At 37.6% G+C, this 24,214-nt stretch overlaps 1 protein-coding gene across 2 annotated transcripts in view; it reads right to left on the reverse strand.

Moving 5' to 3' along the window:
- Nucleotides 1-5,799, reverse strand: part of LOC129726682 (monocarboxylate transporter 2-like) — a 112,717-nt gene extending 106,918 nt beyond the window's left edge. The window contains exon 1 of one of the 2 annotated variants that reach the window (XM_055683650.1): nucleotides 5,111-5,799. The gene's annotated coding sequence lies outside the window, so the exon portion shown is untranslated. Of the gene's footprint in view, nucleotides 1-5,088 lie in introns of both variants that reach the window. The other variant, XM_055683648.1, reaches the window with a different exon arrangement.
- Nucleotides 5,800-24,214: the final 18,415 nt, after the last annotated feature.

A 24,214-nucleotide genomic window follows, 5' to 3' on the forward strand; every position in this document is an offset into this window, starting at 1 on the left:
GAAAGAGAAAAATTATTAAAATACGCAAGTTGAAGGTCGATAAGAATTACAGGATATCATATATTTCCCGAAGTGAAAAAATGTTTCAGTCTCAAAAGAGGCAGCCTCTTGCCTTTATATCTTTTTCGAGGTAGTTAAACCCTCTCAGAATCTTTATTCTTCAAATTCATTAATAATATCAAGACTTTGTATTATTTTTTATTGGGGTGTCAATGGAATATATTGAGCCCTGCCGCTACACGAAATTTGTGTCGTCGAGTCAACTGACATCGAACTGTTTCGAATGTTGTTTCAAATCTACCATTGATTGAACTACACAACGAACTACTTAAACAGTACGAGCGTTGCACGGTAAGCAGTATCACTAGCGATGTAGGAAAGCACTTCATATGTTACGTAACCCGTATTGAGAGTGAGTGGCATGAGCACGCCAAACCACTGTTTTTCTAATCCCATTTTGCTATATGACAGTTATTTAATTTGGGTTTCATTTTCTCAACCTGCCTCTTACTTCAATATTCTCAAAATTCACATCTTCTATCAAAGAGCCCTTCCTCTCTACAAAATCGATAAAAAAATATTAAAGCCATTCGCAGATACAACGAAATTCGTGGACTGTTCAGTCGCATAAGCACTGATGATATTTATAAATCATAACTGAAAGGCGTCGTATCTGCGGATGGTTCAAATAATATTTTGTCGATAATTTTCAGTAGAGTTCAATGAAAACGTTTTCTATTTTCAGTATTTATTTCAATTCTACTGAGATTCTCAAAGAGAAATTATATTATCAACTGTTTGAAATATGTTTAAAATATAAACAAATCCTTTTATTTTCAGCCTTCTGCACTGAATGTTTACATTTTAGTGAACCTTTCTTATCAAGGTGACAGGTCTCAATCGACTATCATTTTGCGCATATGAATTTAACGCGATATGAATTTAATATGTAAGATATTTTTTTCATCAGGATAACCGAAAACAAATTCGCGTTTCAAATCTCAACGACATTCTAGCACAGCGACTTCATCTGAGCAGCCAATTTCAACGTCCGCTTGCTCAAATTCCCAATTTTCCTCCTCAAAAAAAAAAAAAAAAACTCATCACGATTCATGTGTCGCCCCAAAGTGCTGATTTTCTGATTTGTATTCCCCTTGAGGACTGTGGTTTACCTTTCAAGTTTCGGCATGTGGTGCTCGTAACAAACAAGTGAACAACGTCGAAAGATCAATAATCATTGCAGCAGAGAGCACATTATATTCTAGACCGTGCACACAGAGTGGAACCGTTGTCGTATGTATGCCGATGACGATGTCGGAAACGAAAGCCAACTCAAGCGTCCTTGGTGGCGGTTCTAATCTGGACCATACTCAAGCGCCTGCCGTGATTCACCACCGACAATTTCAATATCAGACACGCGTGGTTACTATCAAGAAATCAAGGGCTGATTTCTCTCGTAGCATGAATTATAAAATTGGCAACCGGGAATGGGGAATTATTGAGTGTTTTCAATCGGAAACCAACAAACGAATGAATCGGCTATAATTGAATTCATTTCAGTTGCAAAACCGGAGGTGACCACTTGTGGGATGCAATAAAGCACAGGTGAAGTAGGGCACCATCCATAATCAAAGTTGCGATTGTGTTGCTCTACTGAGATACACCAGATATGATATAAAGTAGGGAATTAAAAGGTTTGTGGGACATATGGCATCCAATTGATGCTGGCAGACTTAATTAGTATAATTTGTGATAGAAACATTTTCCTGAAATTATCCTGCGCAATTCAATAACTACTATTAGTACTGTACTAAAACACTTTTCATACCCAGTCAGTTGAGATTTTTATACGATTTCCGTCTAACGCTTTAAGGTTCAACCACTTAATGGCTTGTAATACACGCTTAATGGGAACACTTGAACATAAAGAGCAACATTTTTCATCCCAGTTAACCGTCGCGTCGAGGAGAAAAGTGGTTTCGCATCCCGACACATTGTGCAGTGGTGGTAATCATTATGATACTATTTCTTCATCGCAGCGATTAAGGTGCGGTAAATTGTCTTGAAAATTAACCATAACCGTCGTTGTAAACCTATAAAAGATCAACTTCAACGGCAGCTTTGCGATGAGAGGCAGACAGGTTTGTTTAGTATTTTTAGAATCATGGCGAGCACTTTATTTTATTGGGTTGTCATTCCTGGCTGGTGTCCCAGCGAGTGTGTAGGGAAATCAAACGCGCATGAAAGTTTCTTCAACACCAAGTCAGCAATGGAAGCGAAAAAATATATCATAAAACCACAGACTGGCTGGGATCAAACATATTTCCGCAGAACTGTTTCTCGATTTGCCATTTGATGACGACGGTGCTTGACTTGAAGATATATACTCGAAACACGTTCGCAGTATAAATTTCATTACCACGCACGACTAGTGTTTATGTGGTCTGGTAAGAATTGGAGCAATGTATTTATTCAGGTATGAATTATAAGGTATGTACCAAAAATAAGAATGCAATGTTAGCCAAACTGGTTCTCAAATGTGGTTTAATGAAATGAAATGATGTTGGTTAGTTTTGCTGTTAAATTTTTCACACAAATATTTCAACAGTTGCAAGAAATCATTTCCTTATTCATATTTCTATATTCATTGTTCTAATAGATTGGGCGCAAAGTATTTCGGGAATTTCATCTCGGCAATATTTCTCGCTACAATAGCTTTCTGCAGAGTTAATTGAACAGAGACTCTAGCAACGCCAAACGTAGCCAGAAGTTGCGGACCGTTTTTTGCTATACCCTAGAGTCAAAGTTTAATTACCATGATCGGGTACGGCTCCTAGTAATAAACTTTGCGTCAACAAAAATTACACCCGAGAGGGGTAAGGCTCCCAGAACAGTTTTCACTGGATTTTTATTTTTATATTTGTATTGATTTTAGTAAAACAGACGACGTGTTCGAAAGAGGACTGAGGAGAGGACCATTGCATCAATTATACTTTCAATTCACCTTCCGTGCCATTTCAAGCCAATTTCAGATTGCACAATTGATTTTTTATATAAATCTACACCCGTAAATCGTATGAGAATATTTATTTTATGCTGGTTAAGGGATTGTATAGCTTTATACTCGAAGAGAATTAAGAAATTTTAGATATTTTTGTATTGATTTTTTAAAATAACATCATTGTTCTAATTTTCTGATAGAAGTTTGCAAAAAATGATTGATTTCTTTCTGTCTTTTTGTCTTTTTGTATTGTGTTTCTTTCTTTGAGACGCTCTCGGTGATTACGATGGAAATCACAACTGTTTTTATTATAAATCAAAACCAAAACAACAGTATTATTTTTTCAATCAAACAGTCAACTAGAATCAGTACAGTGTTCAAGAGAAGGTCAAGAATTGAAGCTTTGATAAATTTTTATAATACATATAAGCGATCAACTAGATTATTAGTTTACTTTACGAACTAATTTCATTTTTTGTCATATTGACTTACATTTTAAGTTTAGTAAAGCGGGCAATGTATGTAGTTTCGCGGGAATGCGAAGATGAACGGGAATAGAAGGTGTGACTAGAATTAGAAAAAAATTTCTCTCGTCCAGAAATTTTTTTTCTAATTCTAGTCACACCTTCTACTCCCGTTCATCTTCGCATACCCGCGAAACTACACACATTGCCCGCTTTACTAAACTTAGATTATTAGTTGAGAGAATTCGTTATCGATATTGTTTTTTCTGGCAAATTTTGCATGTGTAGGATAAGTACAACGATACACTGTACCCCAGTGCTGAGTTGAGAAAATTTCCAGCTCGAAAAGATCCTCGACTCGATCGGAAATCGAACCCGATAACACATCCGTGTGGGAGAGCTATCATTTGTAGCTCAGAAACCTTTGATAATACAGAAAAGCTGTCTGAGAGAGAAATATGGAGAACAAATGTAATCTAGGAAAAAATGGGTTCAATGATGGCAATTTCGGTCACGGGTTACTTTAAAACACGTTTTATTATGTCAAAGCCGACGTTTCAAGGATATAGGAAAAAATAAACACGCTTCAAAAAAACTTTTTTTCGGTCCGAGAATTTCTAAATGAACACAAAATTTTGATTTACAATAAAAAGTTGAATTTTCCCTTAATTTTTCCAAAGAAACCTGCAGTTGTAGTCAAATCTTTGGTTGAAAGTCCAGGATGGAGAAATGGAAAAATTTGTTTGTTGAAGTTTGGGTATTAGAAAAAAACATCAATTTCGTCATTTTTCAAAATAATTAAATTCTAATGATGTTAAATAATTCAAAAATTCATTCGTTTTCAAGTTATTACGGTTTTGAGTTGAGAAAATCCGCGTCAAAAAAATACCGCGTAAATTTTGGAGTCCGCGTAAAAAACCGAGTAAGTTCCGGAATCCGCGTAAAAACCGCGTAAATTCCGGGATCCGCGTAAAAAAACGCGTAAATTCCGGAATCCGCGTGAAAAACGCGTAAATTCCGGGATCCGCGTAAAAAAACCGCGTAATTTCCGGGATCCGCGTAAAAAACCCGCGTAAAAAACGCCTAAAAAGCGACCTTAGTGTATTTATTTGAAGATATTGATTCACAAATGAAACCAATAATGTATTGTTCACAAATGAAACCAATAATATATTTTTTTATTCACAAAATATTCAGCTCATACCTATTAAGTTTTTCAATAAAAAAAATCTATGAATGCTCTATATTTTCGCTTGAAAAATTTATTCGAGAGCCTTAAACATTCCCTTGAATAATAGTTGAATGCTCGTTGGGAAACTTTTCGGATCGGTACAGCGTTATTGGAATCTATATCACTGGTATTGAGGAGAAGTAATTCGGTGGGAAATCAATTTGATGTAACACAGTTTGTGCATTACCCGATAATTGGCACCTTGGATTATTGTGTATTTATATGATTAAATCATTAACTGTTTGCTTTGCACCAAATTGAGCGAACTTCGAGCATTATTTTTCTGGTTAAAACTCATAAAACCGCTAGTATTTAAAACTGATTGGTACAATAAACTGCAAAACCTGAACATTAAACACGAAACATCTTCGAACATTTCAATTCATCTATACCTGGTTTTGAAAAATCCATTACCCAAAAATAACAGCAATCCCATTTGATTGATACTCGAACAGTGAAGTATATAATCCAGATAGCAACGTCGGAAACTTAATCAATATTCATTGATCACTCGCCACTGTCCATCGATTCCACTTCACCAGGTTTGATTCTTCCACAATCACCAGGTTTTATTCTTCTTCTTCTGCAAACCCAACACGAGAAATCGAAATTTGAATCTACTCGGGGTTGAACCTAATTGCCCACACAGAGATGGCAGGCACCGAACTGATCTCGGTCAACAATCGGTTGCGCTACACAAAAGATATTTCAATGTTCGCAGGAAACGCGATCAAAGTACGTCAGGACGTATACCCCCTCGATGTCTATACAGTAGGCCATCATAGATGAAGTGCGCTATGCGAGGACAATGCCGTGGTCCTTGCGTGGCCGTGATGCGTTTCGTTGTCGAGCTCCCACTAGCCTTGGCAAGCGTGAGTTTGCTTCCAGCGTCATGCTGCGGTGAGTGGGTGGTCCGGGTGAAAAAAAAAATTCTCTGGCACGGTCAACACACAATAAGCGGCCTTATGCTGTGCTAGAGCAGCAACACTATAGTAAATAATTATGGATTACACACTTTGGTACACGTTAGCGCGGTTCGGAGAGTTCCATTCGTTTCCGACACTCCGATCCGGTCGACGGTTCCGTAAGAACTGAATCGGAGATGAATCCTTGCTGGCTTGCTACCCAACGCGACAGGTCTCTGGGATGCGGCAAACCGTTGTTGTCTGGCAACGGATGCATCTCTCCGCCAATGTCAAACCAACCGTTCGTTGGAGACGCTGCTGGTAGGTCGATGACAATTGGCAGCGACTCTCGCCATGGCTCTCATACTCTTGAGTGCCGTGGGTTGGAAAAGTGTTCACTCTGTTGGTACGAAGGGCATCCCACCACCCCAAACAGTGACGTCACATGCGTTGAAGTTGTATGTAAACAGAGAGTGAGTTAGCTTCACACACGGCGTTCCATTTCTCTCCACGGTCCTACGCATTAACCGTGTGAGATAAGGCTGTCACGTGTAGTACGGGCACGCTATCGCGAAGACGGTAATCATTCGAATGAATGAATGGATGGATGAATGAAACGCGTAGATTGTAGCTGGTTCCCAGCCTAGTGAAAGCGTTTGAAGCTACTCGTAGATCTACTGTTATGTTTTTTTGAAATTCGTATCGTCATTCATTCATCTCCGGCAGCTCAGGCCACTGTTTATGGAAAACTCAGAATGATTTTGCCTAGCAAATAACGTCCCTAAGTGAAGATTTGCTTATGTTAAACAACAAGTCATCAGTAATTTTATTATTATTGGAAATGCAGGGACTTGCGTAGGCAGGAATAGAAACTTGTCGCATTTTCAAGTTAATGAGGTTTTAAGCTGTAGGTTGGAAAACATCATTACTCATTTTCGACTCATTTATCATCAATGATTAACTAAGAATTTTTCTGTCGGATTCTGTGTTCCAGAAACTTGACCATTTTGCACCAGCTTCTATTCAGTACAAACACAAATACAACACGAAACTTTAGAAACCCTTATAGTTCAGTTTAGACACAAAATGACGGAAAAAGTTGGTCGCACATTGGGGTGCTGCTAGTCACCAAAGCGTATGGTTTCTTCTAAAGAGAAAGCATTCCTTAGAGAATATGGCTGAGATTTCTTCTTGTGCCAGGCTACAGACGTCGCACGAAACAAGTTTTTGATAGCTCGTAAAATAATCCGGTGAAAAGGTAAACAGAAGCCTCTTGGTACACTGGAATAAATTTGAACACTTCAGTTCTGCGAAGGGCTTCTTTTGCGAGAGAAGGTTGAATTCATCGCTCGCAGCTGCCCGAAGTTTTGAAGTTCGCTTATTAGGACTTGACTAGTTTAAATCTAGAGACTGGTAATGTTGGATAACAAGTTAAAGCTTCAACAATATTTTTGGGTATGCTTGGCGTTCTTTTCATTTAAACATGGTTGAACGAGCTAGTGGCAATGCCTTTTTCATATTGATTATTGCAGTAGAGAAAACTTACTTCAACCCACTTTAATGCGTCGCCTTTAAGTATATTGAAATATTAAAATTTTACAAAAAAAAAACAATACCGTAAACTGGGGTGACTTTGATCACCGGGGTGACTTAATTACTGTACCTCTTTTTTGAAAATGTGGTAAAAAAGCGCTCGTTGTGCTTGGGACTTGTCGTAATCTACACTGAATGCGTGGATATATGTTCGCATTGCTACTACTCATGCATTCCCTGCTATTTAAAGAGTGTTTTAAATGCTAAAATATTAATTGAAAATAAAGTGTATTTTTGGCGATTTTTGTTGCATACAAACAATCGGTTCAAGCAGATTCAAAACAACAAGTTGCAATACGTAAAGTTTTCTTTATTTTGTTCCCAGATTAGTTCTTAAGATGAACAAATATTATAACAATACATTTTATTGTTATTTTTGCAAGTTTTTCCTCAAAGGCAATGTTGAGTCCCAATATTCTCCACAGTGTATTACATATTTCTTCTTAACAAAAACCCAAGACGTGAAGTAACATGCAAATTTGGCCAATTTCATAAGTCATATTCCTCGTGGACTAGTTTTTGATGATTTTAGACCACCTTCTCTCTCAGTGGATAACAATTCATATATATTCTAAAAATTTTGTATGTATCTTGTTTATTCGCCATTATAAACTGTTCACGTAGAATGTGAATGGCCCCCAAATTGCTTTCCATATTTACAAACTCGTTTTAGTCGTTTAAGGCTGTTCAATTTAGTGAAAGTAGCAAAGTGTTACACCAAATTCAACAAAATAATAAAGTGATCAAAGTCACCCCGGAATATTTGAAAACAGCAAAAATGTTGTTAAACTTTTGAAGTAGTGACTGAATCTTTTTCAATGCATGCCAGTACTTATTTTAAAAATATCGAATAATATTGTTTTCAGTATATTCTGAAAATATTTGAGATACAATCAAAAAAGTGATCAAAGTCACCCCAGTTTACGGTAACCATTTTAAACGATCATTTATCTGCCTGAAACTTTGCACCAAAGTTCCTGTGGGTTAAAGATGCCATTTTCTTCTATCAGCTTTTTTTTGATTTTGTGGAGAAATAAAAAATAAAAATATTTTTAAGAGCCAAAACAGTTTACTCGATCGGTATATTGTTTTCAGCAAAGTTTAAGATAATAGTTTTTTCTTATATGGCCAATAAATAATGAACTGCAACTGCCTTTTTTTCTTAGATAACTTAACTTAACTTAAATTTAGAAAAACGAGCTTTTCAAGACAAATGATTTTTAATATATTTTTAGTAGAAAAATAAATTGTTTTCGCGGGACGTATTTCTTTCGGCAAAACAGAATTATTATTTGCAACTTTGACAAAGATGTCGCACAGTGCGTTGAATGTAGGGTAAGACGGGACAAAAATCAAAACTACACGATTTTGTCGATAAAACATGTTGATGTAACAAGGAAAGTTGTTCGTTACCTTCAGAGCTACTAAATGCATATAGGTCTTATGTGATTCACTGAATCACAAAACTGTCCTAAACGCCAACGCACTCATCGTATACCAGAAACCGTTAATCTCTTTGTAAAAGTTGTACATTGTAACGGAAACTGCGGTTTCTATGTTTTACTTACTTTTACATAATTTTTTATATATTTAATTACCATAGTTATAAACAATTCTAAAATTCTTCATGATGCATATTATATTATCAAGTCAAATTTTAGGTCATCTTCAGACGAATTGGAATAGTTGTTCGAAACGGCAGCAGCAAATATTAGTTCTTCTAGGGAGTTATTTTCAACGAGCTCTGCAACTCGGGGATCTTTAATTCTGGTGAGCAGCTTTCAAAAAAGTTTCTGAGGATGCCCACGAGAAGAAACGTGGTTTTATTCATAATTATTATTCTCACCGAATCGAGGAAGAGCAAGCGGTGACTCCAACCAAAATTCATGCTTTTCCATGAAATACTTTTTTATTCTATTACATTTCTCTCATTTCGAGTTCAATTTCGAATAATATACAGCAGAAAACTCGTGCATTTTTTTATATACATGCTCAACTGTGTTTTCTGGTAGAGACGATGTCAAATATCGAAATACACATGATGTTCTTTTGCTTACATTGCAGTTAAACCACTTCTCAAAAATCTGCCGGTTCACGAGCGATCGGCATTGACATACGAAAAATAAAAAATCTCGCAGAGTTGCAGGAAGTTGCAGCTAATTTTTATATATTTTATAGAGGACACTTCAAGCAAACTTTTGATATATGTTTCAGAGAGGAACTCGGTGGAACTTTTTTTAAAACGCTAACGAAAGTTTGAGTTCACGTTTTGCCTTTCTCCTAGAAAGGTATGGCAATCACTAAAAAAACCAATGGTATAAAAGTGTTCCAAAGGGTCGAATCTCGTATATTAATCGACTTAGTTCGATGAGCTGAGCATTTTCTGTATGTGTGTGTATGTGTGTGTGTGTGTTTGTGTGTGTGTGTGTGTGTGTTTGTGTGTGTGTGTACGTATGTAACGGTCTCCCAATCTCACTCAATTTTCTCATAGATGGCTGGACCGATTTTCATGAAACTAATTGCAAATGAAAGGTCTAGTTGCCTCATAAGACCCTATAGAATTTTATTGTAATCAGATTTTTAGTTTCGAGGTTATGTATCAAAACGTGAAAATAATAAAACTTTATTATCTCAGAAACTACACAACCGATTTGAACAAAATTGGTATCAAAAAAACAGGCTTGTTTAACTTTATAATGATTGGATATGTAGTTTAAAAGTTATGTAAATAAACGTGTTTAAAAGACTGCATAAAGTCACTCACTTTTCTCAGAGATGGCTGGACCGATTTATACAAAATTAGTGTCATATGGAAGGTCATGTTGCCCCATAAGACCCTATCGAATTTTATTGTTATTGGACTTAAACTTTGTCCGTTATGCATAATATTGGGAAATAAGGCTATGACAAGAAACATGTTTCAAAAACTGCTTGAACTCACCCACTTTTCTCAGAGATGGAGGGACCGATTTTCACGAAATAAGTTGCAATAGAAAGATCTAGTTGCCTGATAAGACCTCATTGAATTTTATTATAATCGGACTGTTACTTTGTCTGTTATGCATCAACATGTGAAAATCACGAAACTTCATTATCTCAGAAACTACACAACCGATTTGAGCAATATTGGTATCAAATAAATGGGCTAGTTAAAGGTTAATTAATGAATTTTATAATGATTAGACACGTGGGTCAAAAGTTGTGAAAAGAAACATGTTCCGATGACTTTTCAAAGTCACTCGTTTTTCCAAAGATGGCTGGACTAAATTCAATAATCTTAGTGTCAAATGAAAAGTTTGGCTTCCCTATAATCGGTTTTTTATTCCAACCGTTATGTATTAAATTATAAAAAACAACGAAAGTCTATTATCTCAAAGATTACACGATTTTTTGAACATAACTAGTGTCATACGATCGGGTTGTCTCTCAAACTCACAAGTAACAAATTTCATAGCAATTTGATATGTGGTTCAGAAGTTATGAAAAGAAACAAAATTCGAAGACTATTTAAAACTGTAGCTGCTTTGATCAAAACATGTGGCTACAACAAAATTCGAATTTGATGTTGTGCGAATATTTGTACGTTCCCGGTATTGCTCGTGATCGAAGTGTACGAAATTCAGAGTCATTTCTTTTATTTCTTTATTACTTCAGCACAAATTTTTTACACCTAATTTATTATTAATTTTAACTTTTTGCCTATAGCAATTTTAAGGTATAGCAATCACTTGCAAAACCGAAGATATAAAAGTGCGCTGAAAGGCCGAATAGCATATATCACTCGCCTCAGTTAGACGAGCTAAGCATTTGCTGTATGTGTGTGTATGATGGTGTGTGTATGTGCAGATTTTTATTCTCACTCACGTTTCTCAGTGATGGCTGAACCGATTTTGATGAAATTAATTGCAAATGACAGGTCAAATTTCCCCATAAGACCCTATCAAATTTCATTGTAATCGTATTATTAGTTTGAAGGTTATTCATCAAAATGTAAAAAGCACGAAACATCATTATCTCAGAAACTACGCAAACAAAATTGGTTTTAAATGAACGGGCTACTTCAAAAACCCTTAACTTTTGAATTTTATAAAGATTGAACATGTGGTTCAGAAGTTATAGAAAGAAACGTGTTCTGGAGAGTGTTTAATCTCACTCATGTTTCTCAGAGATGGCTGAACCGATTTCCATAAAATCAGTGTCAAATCGAAGGTCTAGTTGCCTCATAAGACCCTATTGATTTTTTTTGCAATTGGAGGCTTACTTTGCCTGTTATGTTCTCACAAAATTAGTGTCAAATGAAAGGTCTAACTGCCTCATAACACCCTATTGAATTTCATTGTAATCGGGCTGTAACTTTGTCTGTAATGTATCATAATGTGAGAATCACATTTATTATCTCAGAAACTACACAACCGATTTTAACTATATTGATATCAAATGAACGGGAGAGTTAAGCGTTAACTGATGAATTATGATTGGACATTTTGTTTTAAAGTTTGGCTGCCCTATACGTTCCCATTTTATTTGATTATAATCAGCTTAGTTGGATTCTGAGGATTGAACGAGTACAAAAAAGATTTATCCGCTTAGCATTGAGAAATCTTCTCTGGCATGATCCCGCTAACCTACCACCGTATTCCAAGCGGTGTCGCCTTATTGGCCTTGACACGCTTGAACGACGCAGGAGAATCCAGCAAGCCGGATTTGTGGCCAAGCTATTGGATGGCAAAATTGACTCACCGAGAACCCTATCTTTGCTGAATTTTCGCGCTCCGCAACGCTCACTAAGGTCCGCTGGATTGCTACAACCCAGAGTGCATCGCACAATGTTCGGTTACAATGAACCTGTCACTGCATGTGTTCGAGCATTCACTTGAGTTGAAGAGATCTTCGAATTCGGTGAACCGTCGAACAAATTCCTCCGAAAAGTGACTATGTATTTATTAATTGACCATAAAGAATAATATTAGGACCTATGTTTTATATGCTGACCCGGGGCAACCCAATGTAATATTTGTTAAATTCAATGTTAGTTCGTAATGTTTGTAGTTTTATTATTGACAAATTATAAATGTGTAAAATTGTAAAGGTGTAAAATTGTAACTGTATTCTTAACAAAAGATGATGGGGTTTTTATGCCTCCATGAGGATGGCCTCAATAGGCTTTTCCCATCCACTAACTTTCATGGAGACCAATATGGTCAGATGAAAATAGATATAAATAAATAAATAATCGTAATTAAGCCACCGTTATGTATTGAACTTTTAAAACAACGAAAGTCTATTATCTCAAAGATTACACGACTTATTTGAACATAACTAGTGTCAAACGAACGAGCCATCTCTCAAACTTACAAATAACAAACTGCATAACAATTTAATATGTGGTTCAAAAGTTATGGAAAGAAAAGAAATTCAAAGACTACTTAAAATTATACCTACTTTGATCAATATATGTGGCCTCAACATAATTTAAATGTGGTATCGTACTATTTGAACGTTCCCGGTATCGCTCGTGATTAAATTGTTCAAAATTAAGAGTCATTTCTTTTATTTCGCTATTTCTTAAGCACTAACATTACGTCAAATTTCATATTTCATACTTCAATTACAACATCAATATTTTAGAACCCAAAGAGTGAATATACCTTAATTGGATTCAAGCGTTCATGTAAATCTATTTTTACAAATAATAAGTTTGAATGAGAAAGGCTTTGTCTGACCGCTAGGTGGATTAATTTAGGTTTTTTCAAGGATTAATACCTTCACCAACTCATCATACCGACTAATCATACACGCAATCCAAACCAAGTCTCTCTACCAATGAAATATATTGCACTAACCTTGATTGTTATTGACGTGGAATACGTCTTACGGCAACAATTACAGGGACCCAATTTCAATATAGGGATCCAATTTCAAAACCGAAAACATCGAGAGCGTCACAAAAATTGTCCAATTTCAAACGTTTTAAACCCAGTCAGTTTTCAATCGATTTCTGTCGTTTTTGCAGCAATCGATGGGAAAATCATTTAAGCACCCGTCCAAATGCAGAAAATTGTAATCTGATTGTTCAAACTATTGTAATATTGAAAATTGTTGAACATTGTCGAAACGCAAATGTCGACTTTTGATTGGTCGCTTGTTGCCTTTCCCTAAAAAGGACGACAGAATGGAGTACCTAGTTAGCCGGGAATGCACTCTTTGGGCTATATAAGAGACTGTTTCTCCTCAAGCAAATCAGTTTACTAGCAGCAGGCAGCAGCAGCGGTGGTAGTGGTTAGCTGCAGTTCTTACCTCTTTCTGTTCGCCTTCCCTTCGATCTGAGTTGGACCCCACCAGCGGTAATCCGATTTAGATATCGTTGGGTGAATACAACTCGAAACTGAAAGAGACTCGCACCGCCAGGTGGTTTGAGAAGCCACCATCATCCAGCGTATGTATATATAGGGTGTGTGCACATATTGTGTGAATATTCATAGCGTGTATCCCTAATATATAAGGTGTGTGGCTAGCGTGTGTGGCTTGCTATATAGCGTGTGGCTAGCGTGTGTGGCTTTCTATAGAGCGTGTGGCTAGAGTGCGTGGATTGCTATATAGCGTGCGTGGCTAGCTGTGTAGCGTGTGTGTATGTTTATAGCGTGTATGTGCATGTCTATAGCTTGTGTGGCTTGCTGTATAGCGTGTGTGGCTTGCTATATAATGTGCGGCTAGCGTGCGTGGCTTGCTATATATGCTATATAGTTTATAGCATGTGTGGCTTGTTATATAGCGTGTGTGGCTAGCAGTATAGCGATTGAAAATTTCATATATACATAATTGCTAATAAATCACCTCATGTAGAATTTAATTATCACTATAAATCATCCAAAACTGAACAAAAAATTTGCCATGTTGAAAAAATATTCACTTGTCAATAAATGGAAATGACAAACACAATTAACCTCAAAGTTTATCTGAAGAATTTCTGAGCTAGTGAGCCTGAATCACATAATTTTTCGCGCAAGTCTTACTAATTGCAGCAATCAGTTGTAAAATTATCTACGCTATCGTTGAATGCAGAAAATTGTTATTTGAACTGTTATATTATCATAGATGGAGAATTCACTATTTGCCCTTGTCTATAACCTCTTCGTAGTCACTGCTTAAATTAAGATATCTTAGTGCAACTTGATACAAAAGACAGCCACAAAACAATTCAATTTCATTCTTGTTTTGGATACGGCAGCAAGTGAAACCGCGGTGCCGGCTACAGAAGTAAACGTCATCTAGAGCAAAGAGACTATTAAATTAGTCCCCAATTGAGTGTATTCTCAAACCTATTTCAAGAAAGACATTGACATAAGACAGGCTGACGTATTCTACGTTACCTCTGCGGTCGTGTCTTATAAACAACCTCTTCAACTTTTTTTCCATTTTATTTTATTGGAATACACGAAGTAATAAAGTTTTACCAACGTTTAGAAAACGCTCAACAATTTAGCATAAAATGTGAAACTAATGATTGCTCTGGACGCTGACACTTGCTATGCTTGTATTAATATTTGTGATGCTTCCCAAAGCTCTGTGGGGGATATCTGTGAACATTTATGGGTACTTGATGCATCCAAGTAAAAAAGAAAGAAAAACAATTTTTGTACATGGCTCAACGCACTGTGCGTCGCACCAATCGAACAGACCATTCTAGCTCTAAAAATATTTGTTATCATCAATATCATTTTTACATTAGCCCTCTTCAAAAATTTGTCGTAATTTGAAAAATATTAATAGCACTAAATAACTTCTTCAAGCTATAAGACAAAATGACTTATTAAAGCTATAAGACCTATAGTTTCCAAAACAAAAGAAAAAAATTTTAAAAAAAAACACGGTCTTTATATTTTTGACATTTGCAATATGTTTGACCTTATTCCCATTTCAAGAGGAAAATGTGCCAGTATAAGGGTGAATAGTTTGATTGTGGACAAAACTGGACCAAATTGGATAAACTAAATGTATTACTAAATTGGGTTAACTTGTCAAAACTTGGATAGGGTAATCGCTCTCATTTTGCTTCAAAATAGAAGTAGTTTTAATTTCAACTCCCGATTTAGTCGAGTTAAAGTTTTACTTAAGAACAAAGTAGTAAAATTTGACGGCAAATTGGACAAATAAGAGCGTATGTGGCCCCTCCAGCTCGTCTTAACCCTCTAGTGCCCAGTGCCGCCTTTAGATGGTCTTCAGTTGAACTTCTAAAAAGCTTCAATGAGAACTTAAAAAATGTTTATAAAGCTTCATGGTGTTTTTTTCGAAGTCCGTTTAAAAATTAATTTGGGTTAAGGTACGATGCTGGCCCAACAAGCCAGTCGTCGTAGATTAGAACCCCGGCTCGGAAGAGACTGTTAGTGTCAGTAGGATTGTAGTGCTGGCCCCGCAATTGTCCTGTATACTCAACAGTTGACTGCGCAGTCTATGTATAATAACAGAATGTCAAGTTCCGAATGGGAATGTAGCACCATGGTTCTGTTTTTTTAAAGAGCATATGTGAACCAAAACTAGCGCAAATGGCCTAATTGCTGCCAAAACTGGAGTAAATGGCTCGGTTGTGTACCTAAAACTAGATAAATGTGCCAAAATTATGACAAAGATATTAAACATGTTAAATTTACCAAAACGAGGATGTCCCACGCGTCATACAAAACTGCAATCAAGTGCAATTTGTTGAAGTAGATAATAAGTATTTGTAATTAGATTAGATACAATGCACCTCCTTCGAAGAGACAATGTCTCACTGGAGGTGTATTTGAATTGTGTTATGTATGAAAAAGAAGAGTAGGTTTTTTATGCCTTTGGGAGAAGAGGTTTAAATGAACTTCACTCCCAAAGGCTTTTCCCTGCTCCAAATAAATAAATTATGAATTAAGCTAAAAAAAAAAAAAATCAAGAGAAATTATTTCCATTAGCATCGTACATAACTTACGTAGCACTAAAAATCTAGATTACTTCAGAAGGACGGTTGGGTTTAATTTTCACAAAACTGGAGACACGCCTGTATGTCGACGGTGCTTCCCATACAGAAGGGAGATCCAAAATCTAGCGATGTGGAAAGTGTTTTTTACTGTGTTGGCTTGTCCACTATGAAGGGCAGCGAGATACTCAAAATCGTCGCCAGAAGTAGCTCTGCTTGCAGCTGATAGATCCAGTAAATAAATCTATTGCAACAGTGATCGGATATACCGCTGCTGCTACCTGCTACTACTTAGTTAGAACCGTCCTAGTGGCCATTCACTAGTAAACTGATTGATTTGAGCAGAAGTTGGCACTTATATAGCCCAAAAAGCGCATTCTTGGTCAACTTGGTATAATACCGAATAATATCGTACATAACTTACGTAGCACTAAAAATCTAGATTACTTCAGAAGGACGGTTGGGTTTAATTTTCACAAAACTGGAGACATGCCTGTATGTCGACGGTGCTTCCCATACAGAAGGGAGATCCAAAATCTAGCGATGTGGAAAGTGTTTTTTACTGTGTTGGCTTGTCCACTATGAAGGGCAGCGAGATACTCAAAATCGTCGCCAGAAGTAGCTCTGCTTGCAGCTGATAGATCCAGTAAATAAATCTATTGCAACAGTGATCGGATATACCGCTGCTGCTACCTGCTACTACTTAGTTAGAACCGTCCTAGTGGCCATTCACTAGTAAACTGATTGATTTGAGCAGAAGTTGGCACTATATAGCCCAAAAAGCGCATTATTGGTTAACTTGGTATAATATTCTGTCGACCGTGTTGGGGAAAGCGACCAATCAGATCAATAGAAATATACGCTTCAACAAAGCTTGACCATATTCATTAGTACAGTGTTTGCATGATTGAGACTTGACATTTCAGTGTCGTATGGGAGCAGATAACAGAAGATGCAGCATTTAGTTACGCAACATTTTATAATGCTACTGTTGGGTGTTGCATATTGCAGAATGAAGGGAAATTTAGTTCATGCTGTGACATGGAGGTGAAGACGAATTTACAAGAGTCTTTGTCAACGCGTTCTAACACGCAGTGGAAAGCTGTTTACACACTGGAAGTTTGACGGCCGACAGATTTTTACTGCCAACATCCTTGTTTGTGTGGTGCCAAAATACGGCATCTTTTCGCTGGATGTAGTTCCGGGTAACGCGATGTAGCCATCGCAGATGCTGCCGCTGCCGCACAAAGGTAACTTTTTACTAGAAAAGGTAGTACCTGCTATATCTACCGCTGTTGCTACTACTAATACCGCAGCTGGTACCCTCGCTGCAGTCACCGTTGTATCCGCTACCGCTGCCGTTACTGTTGCTACTCGATGGTATTTGGTGAGTATCATGCTAGTGGCCATCCACAAGTAAACTGATTGGTTCAAACAGAAGTAGGCTCTAATATAGCTCAATTGGTGCATTCTCGGTTAACAAGGTTTAATGTCCTGTCTACCGTGTTTGGGTAGGCAAGCAATAAGCGATCAATCAGAGGTCGAAATCAGTGCTTCAACAAGGCTTGACAATTTTCAATAGCACAATAGTTCAAATGATAAAACTACAATTTTATACATTCGAGCGTGATTTTACAATAGATTGCTATAGGAATAAGGGAAACTGACTGAGTTTTGAACATTTTAAAGTGTTTTTTTAATAAATTGTGGTTTCTATTTTTTTCAGATTGTGATGAATTTTGGCATAGGTTTTATTTAAAGCATTGTAGCTCAGTAACTTTAAATTGCATAGAAGAACTGCAGGAAAATGAATTGCAGGGCACTACAATGGCTTATACAAAAAAAGGCAGCTTGAAAACATTTTTTTGGCTACAAAAAACTCTTGATAAACACTAAACTTATTTTTTATAAACTTAACCTTCAATATTTGTTTTTCATTTTCCCATTCTGGCTTTCTCACTAAAACTTTTGTTATTATTTCAAGTTTTTTACAGCTGAGGAAAATTTTTATTTCTGTTTCAAAATTTGGCGTCCATTTGGTATTTTTCGTAGTTTTAAAATATAAGTTTAACAGTGTATTTTTTCCGACCTTCAAAGCACTTTTCGGCCGTTCTGAGTTAAAATAGAGGTTATTTTCTATTTCGCATTTTTGGCCTTCAGGTGCACGCGGCTCCACCCAGGACCCTAACTCAAGACCCGTTAATTAACGGACCGGCGCCAGGGGCTTTACTTCCTCATGCGATGGAAGGCGTGATCCTAGAGATTTTCGCCTCAGAAAATCTCCCGGTGTCGGCTAGGATTGAATCTAGACCAGTTGGGTTGGTTGTGAGCGGATCACGCCACCCCACAACCATCAACACCTATGTCGGCGTTGGGATTCGAACCCAGGCGTCGAGCATGGTTGGCGGAGACATTACTAACCACGCTAGGCCTTCGCCCTAGGGATAATTTTTGTATTTTTTTTTTTCTCCGGCCTTTAGACAAACTTTTTTTTGATTCTGAGTTCAATTTTTTTTTCTGGCATTTAGAACGGTTTTTTTCCGGCGGTTCTTTGCACAATTTGTGATTATTTTTTGTTTTGGCTTTTTCTGGCTGTTGAAGCACTTGTCGGCTTTTTTGAGCTCAATTCGGACTTTATCTAGTTTTTTGAAGCAGTTTTTGGAGCTAAAATTTGTCCCCTTTTAAATGCTTAAAACTCAATCAGTTTCCAACGTTTTTTTTATTCTCACAGTAATCGATTGTAAAATTAGCTATATGTCCTCTAAAATGCGAAAAACTGTGGTTTTATGATGCTAACTGTTGTACTATTGAAAAATGTATCGAACAATCAGAACCGAAACAAGACCTTTCCCTAGCACAGCCGTCGCTGAAGTATACAAACGATTTGACTTTATAACCTGTTTGTTGTTGTTGTATTACTCGCTCTAGTCCACAGAGACACGCCTACCGAAATTGAACTTTACTCTCAGTAGTCACGTATAAAAGCTAGCATTCGGAAATTTTCTTATACAAACCGATTATTTCAGCAATAAGATTAGCTGTTACTGGGAATTGGCTCGACCCGCAGCTGGCAAAGCACCAGCAGCTGATTTAGGTACAACAAGGCTGGGCGATCGCAGTGGTCCACAGCACACGGACAAAGCATTAGTACACACAGCATTACTGAATATGTCCGGACATGTTAGTAATTTGGTCTGGATTTGCCGCGCCGCGTGCACCTTCAGCCATTTGGCTACCGCTAATAGTTGTGCGTGTGCCGGTAGCGTGTGTGTATAACTGTTATGTCTTGTTTGCTTGCCTGCAGTGTGAGAATAACTAGAGACAAACTTGTCACTATTGTGAGAAACGCCAACTCAAATTTGAATTTCAAATTTGAATAACTTTGGATTGGGGAGTAATTTTTTTGATGATCATTGGCTCAATAAGCTAGCTTATTTGGCTAATAATTGCCATAAAATGAACGATCTGGGCCTTTCAATGCAAGTCGAGATAACTACAATCTTCAATACAAACAGCAAAATAACGGCCTTCAAGAGAAAAATTACAATTCGGGCAAGTAAAAATTGCATCGAAGAAATCATCCAAGAATTTCCAGGAAATGAACGAGCATTTGCAGATATGTATAACAACAGAAAAAGAACCTTTCACGTTGAATGATTTCGGAATGCGCGGGATTTGTTGAAAAAATATTTAACAATACATCCCCGATGAGTTCCGCGAAAAATCGAAAAAATGCCATGGGTGGAGCAGCTTTTCTCGATATCAACGAAGCCAGAACCATTGGCGTCATTCGAATATGAATGCCTGGTTGATTTGACATCAGATACGAGCATGAAGAAGAAATTCTAATCCAAAAAATCGCTGGAGGAATTTAGGTGTCAGATGAAAAATAAATTAAAAGTTTTGTCCGATAAAGTAAACTGCCGCTATTCGCATAACAGTCCTATGTAAAAGTCCTATATTTTCTTGTTTTGTTTTTGCGGAAATAGGTCCATTTTAGCATGCCCTACAAGGGTAGCCATTAAAATCGAGGTTGGGGGAATTAAACCATACGATTTTAATGGCTATTCTTGAAAAACATGCCATAATGGACCCATTTTCGCAAAATTTACATAGAACTATTATGCAAATAGCGGTAGTAAAGCTTATTCTTCTACCCTTTTCAACCACTTTCATGTCACATACGTAGCAACAAAGACTGTGTATCGACTCCGTCTTAATACTGAACCAGATGTTTGACTATAATTGCCCCAAATAAAACCAAATATTACATAACCTGTGAAACTTAAGTAAGCGTACTTGTTCAACTATATAAGTCATTTCTATTGATAATTTTTTTGCAAAATAGAACCGAAAATGATCATAGGGTAGATATTTATTACTGATTTTAATGATTACGATGACTAATATCACATCAATGTAAACGACAAAATAGTGTAGTCTTCAACACGAAATTTTTTCTCATAGAATAAAGAACGCTGGTGATCCGCCAAATCTTTTGGTTTGAAAAAGTGCTTCGCCAAAATATTATAAAGCTGCATTATTCAAGCTTATAAATTAAAGTGAATAATTAGTTTTTTTTTTAAATAAAACTCTGCTTTCTCTGCAATAATTTAATATTCCCAAAGATGCTTTAATGAAATAATGGACTATCATTCTCCTCCCGCTCGGATGCTTTCTTCTCTTCCGATAAACACTTAACGCTGCAAACGAGTAGAGTTTCCCAGAGTAGACAAAAGCGAATATCTATCATGCCGGCAGTTATCTTCAAAACGAGATTAAATTTACGGCACGGTATCCAAGGAGACACTTAATTAAAGCCATCCCGATAGACCGGGTGGAAAACAGCAGACACACAATATTCCCTATCTTACTAATGCATGTGTCTGTCTGCCTGCACTAACCCAGCAACGTTCGGACGCGTCACGTGGAAATGATTCCTCAAGCCTTCCCAGCCAATGGTTCCCAGCGGATGTAGGGTGGTGTTTCGCTTTCCAGAACATACGACGGGAAAGTCCTTCAGAAACAATAACTCGGCGACCCATTTCCCGTAACTTTCGTCCCCAGGCTTTTAGATGATTGAAGAGCAACGTAATGAAAACGAAAGCTTTTCATTATTCCGCTTACTGTTTCATCACACGATATGCTCTACGTTGCACACAATGCTACCATCATACGGAGCCACGCCATGGAACAGCATAAAGCGCGGAAAATCTCCGTTATCACAAGAATTCGCCAGCCAGCCAGCCAGACGATACCTTTAGGTGTGTGAATGATGTGCAACGTGCAAGGGAAGTAACCGCAAATGCAGCAAGGCCTTGCTTCTGAGTTCTGGGTGCAGTTCTAACACTCCGTCACGTTGCATCCGTAACAGTATTGTGTCGCTTTATTTCAATGTCCTTCGAAAAAATATCGGGTGCAAACTGACACTCTTCATAAACGAGGTTGTACACTGTCAAATTAGCAGGTACAAAAAACACAGATTTACACAAAGGCAAAACACGTTTAGAAGTTTTTCATTTGATAATCAAAACAATTTCGTTCCTCTTTTTCCGTCACAATAAATGTATTTTGAGATCTTCATTTGAATACCTTTTTGCTTGCTGTGCTATACAAAGTATGATGGCAATCAAAGCGTATTTTCATATTACATTTCCACAACTAGAAAAGTTTAAACGTGCCTGAAAATTATGAAGGAGCATGTCAGTGCCCAAATAATAAATTCTTCTAGTTCAGCTTCTATTATAATTAACTGTGTCCGAAGAGTTCTGCACTTGTACTTCCAGCGCATTGACAGGTCCATCCAGGCGACCCTGAATGCTTTATCAGCTCGATGTCTATTTGCAGCCATAAGTATACACTCCACGATGCACAAAGCAAGCTCCCGCTCCCACAGGCTATCTGATTCTATTCAGCCATCAGAAGAGGTCGCTGCTTCCGAACAAGATTGACTTCCTAATTTGAATGCAACTGGTTTCCGCTCTATGTTTCTCTCAGCTGCTGCGAGTGTATACAGCGATAATCCAATAAGTGGTTCCTACCGCATGCTTCTGCCAAGATGCTGTTCCTGCTGCTGCCCACTTCTGCTTTGGCCATTCGCGGGCAAACATGTACAAGCTGCAAGTTACATCGCTGCGGATGATTGTTGTTTCGAAGAAGTGGCGGCCACCACGAGCGCGCTGGGAAACATGAACCACCAGCTCTTGCTTCGCGGAACGATGCCAACCAAAGGAATCATTGAATTGAGCGGCAAAACGTGATTCTCGGATTAAGTCCTATTTATACGGGCTATAAACGACGATTGTTTTTTTTTTTTCAAAGGTTGGTGTAGTCGCGCTGTAATATCCAAGAGTTGTTAAGCAGTAATTTCGGATATCTGCTAGCAAGTCTTTACCGAGTGCAACGGAACAAAGGGCTCGGCGATTCAACAATAACAGAGTAAAAATTTCTCCACCGTAAAAGTTGCGAGATAGCGGCCGGCTGGTGTTGGCATTTTAAGCAGAAAGGTGTTGGCGGGCTTCTTTGCCATTGTAGCTGCCTAGCATTCGCTGGTGCTAGTGGTAGGGTATGCTGAAATGCCAACAAAGCCTTGCAGCGTGGTCGGGGAGGTTCGTTAGCATATTTCGCATTATTCTTACCTGCGAAACGAATGGAGAAGCGAGTGTGCTTCAAATTATGAATATGGTAATAGACGTACAGATTATTGTACGTATAGATATACAAAACTTTCCGGCTGGCAAAATTACCGTTTGCGAGCGCGAGTACGGCTGCGGAACCTTAGGACAAAGTGGGTTCAGTGCCCTCCGTGTTTCCTGGCGCAAGTTTTACGACGTACAACACCAGAATAATCACGATTTTCGATTCTGTGTGGCCGCCTCCGAAATAACATCCCACCACTGGTCGGTAAATGAGCATTAAAGTATCAGCGGAAGATGTCATTTGGAGTTTCGGAAACCCGCAGTGCCATGCACTGTTGGTGGCACGACGGCAGTTTCATAACCGTACGAACGGAAGACGATGAAAATACACTTTTGGGAATTAGGAAATAATTAGCCATTCAGAATAATTACTACCGCAAGAGCTATTCGAAATCGCCCCAAGACTGCGATGTTGCAGTACTAAGGTTGACAATTCCACAGTCAGAATTTATTACAGGGTTGATTAACAGTTATTAATATATAAAACTTTTCAAGGCTTCGCGTTAAAAAACAATTAAAACTCTGGTTTTCGGTACGAGGGGATTTGAGTTACCAGGGCAATAACACGGTAAAATAATTAAAATTCATCAAGATAGTGAAAAGAAGAAACTCAAATGAAAGGAAAAAGGGTCTTTGTCTAGACCTATAAGGATAGCCTAGCAATTGAGAAAGTTTTTCATTATTTTTCACAACATCAATACAGTCCCTAAAATAGGCGTCACCCTAGCGTGACATTCTTTCATCACGTTGGTGACCTGGAACCCGGCACCTCAACATCGACATAGGCAACACTAACGCCTGAATTGATGCGACCCACTCACATCCAACCCAACAGGTTTAGACTGATTCTTTGCACAGTTATCCTATCATTGGCCCAGACGGAAACCATTTAATCCTAATTTTGGCACATAAACTAAGCCACGTCAAATGACCTATCGTCCAATATCGACCAATTTTGATTTGAATAAAACTTTGCACACAATTTGATATAGCAAAGTAGTCAGTTTTCGTGACAGAAAGAATTTTCTGACTCAAGAGTAAAAAGGTGTATGCAATTGGCATAGGTTTTATTTGAAGCATTGTAACTCAGAAATCTTCGGTTGTATAAAACACTGTCTGAGAATGCATTGCAGGAAACTAAGAATCTCAAATTGAGCTCAGAATCGTCAAAAAGCGCTCCTAAAGGCCAGAAAAGTCAAAATTAAAAATGATCAAAAATTGAGAATGATCCAAATTTGAACCCAGCATTGGTGAGAAGTGCTTCAATAGTCAGAAAAGGCCAACATTGAAAATGATTCGAAATTGAGCTCAAAATCGAAATCACCGAAAAGTGCTTCAACAGCCATAAAACGCCAAAAAGGAAAATTATCTTAAA

This window comes from Wyeomyia smithii, chromosome 3 (assembly GCF_029784165.1).
Source record: "Wyeomyia smithii strain HCP4-BCI-WySm-NY-G18 chromosome 3, ASM2978416v1, whole genome shotgun sequence".
NCBI lineage: Eukaryota > Metazoa > Arthropoda > Insecta > Diptera > Culicidae > Wyeomyia > Wyeomyia smithii.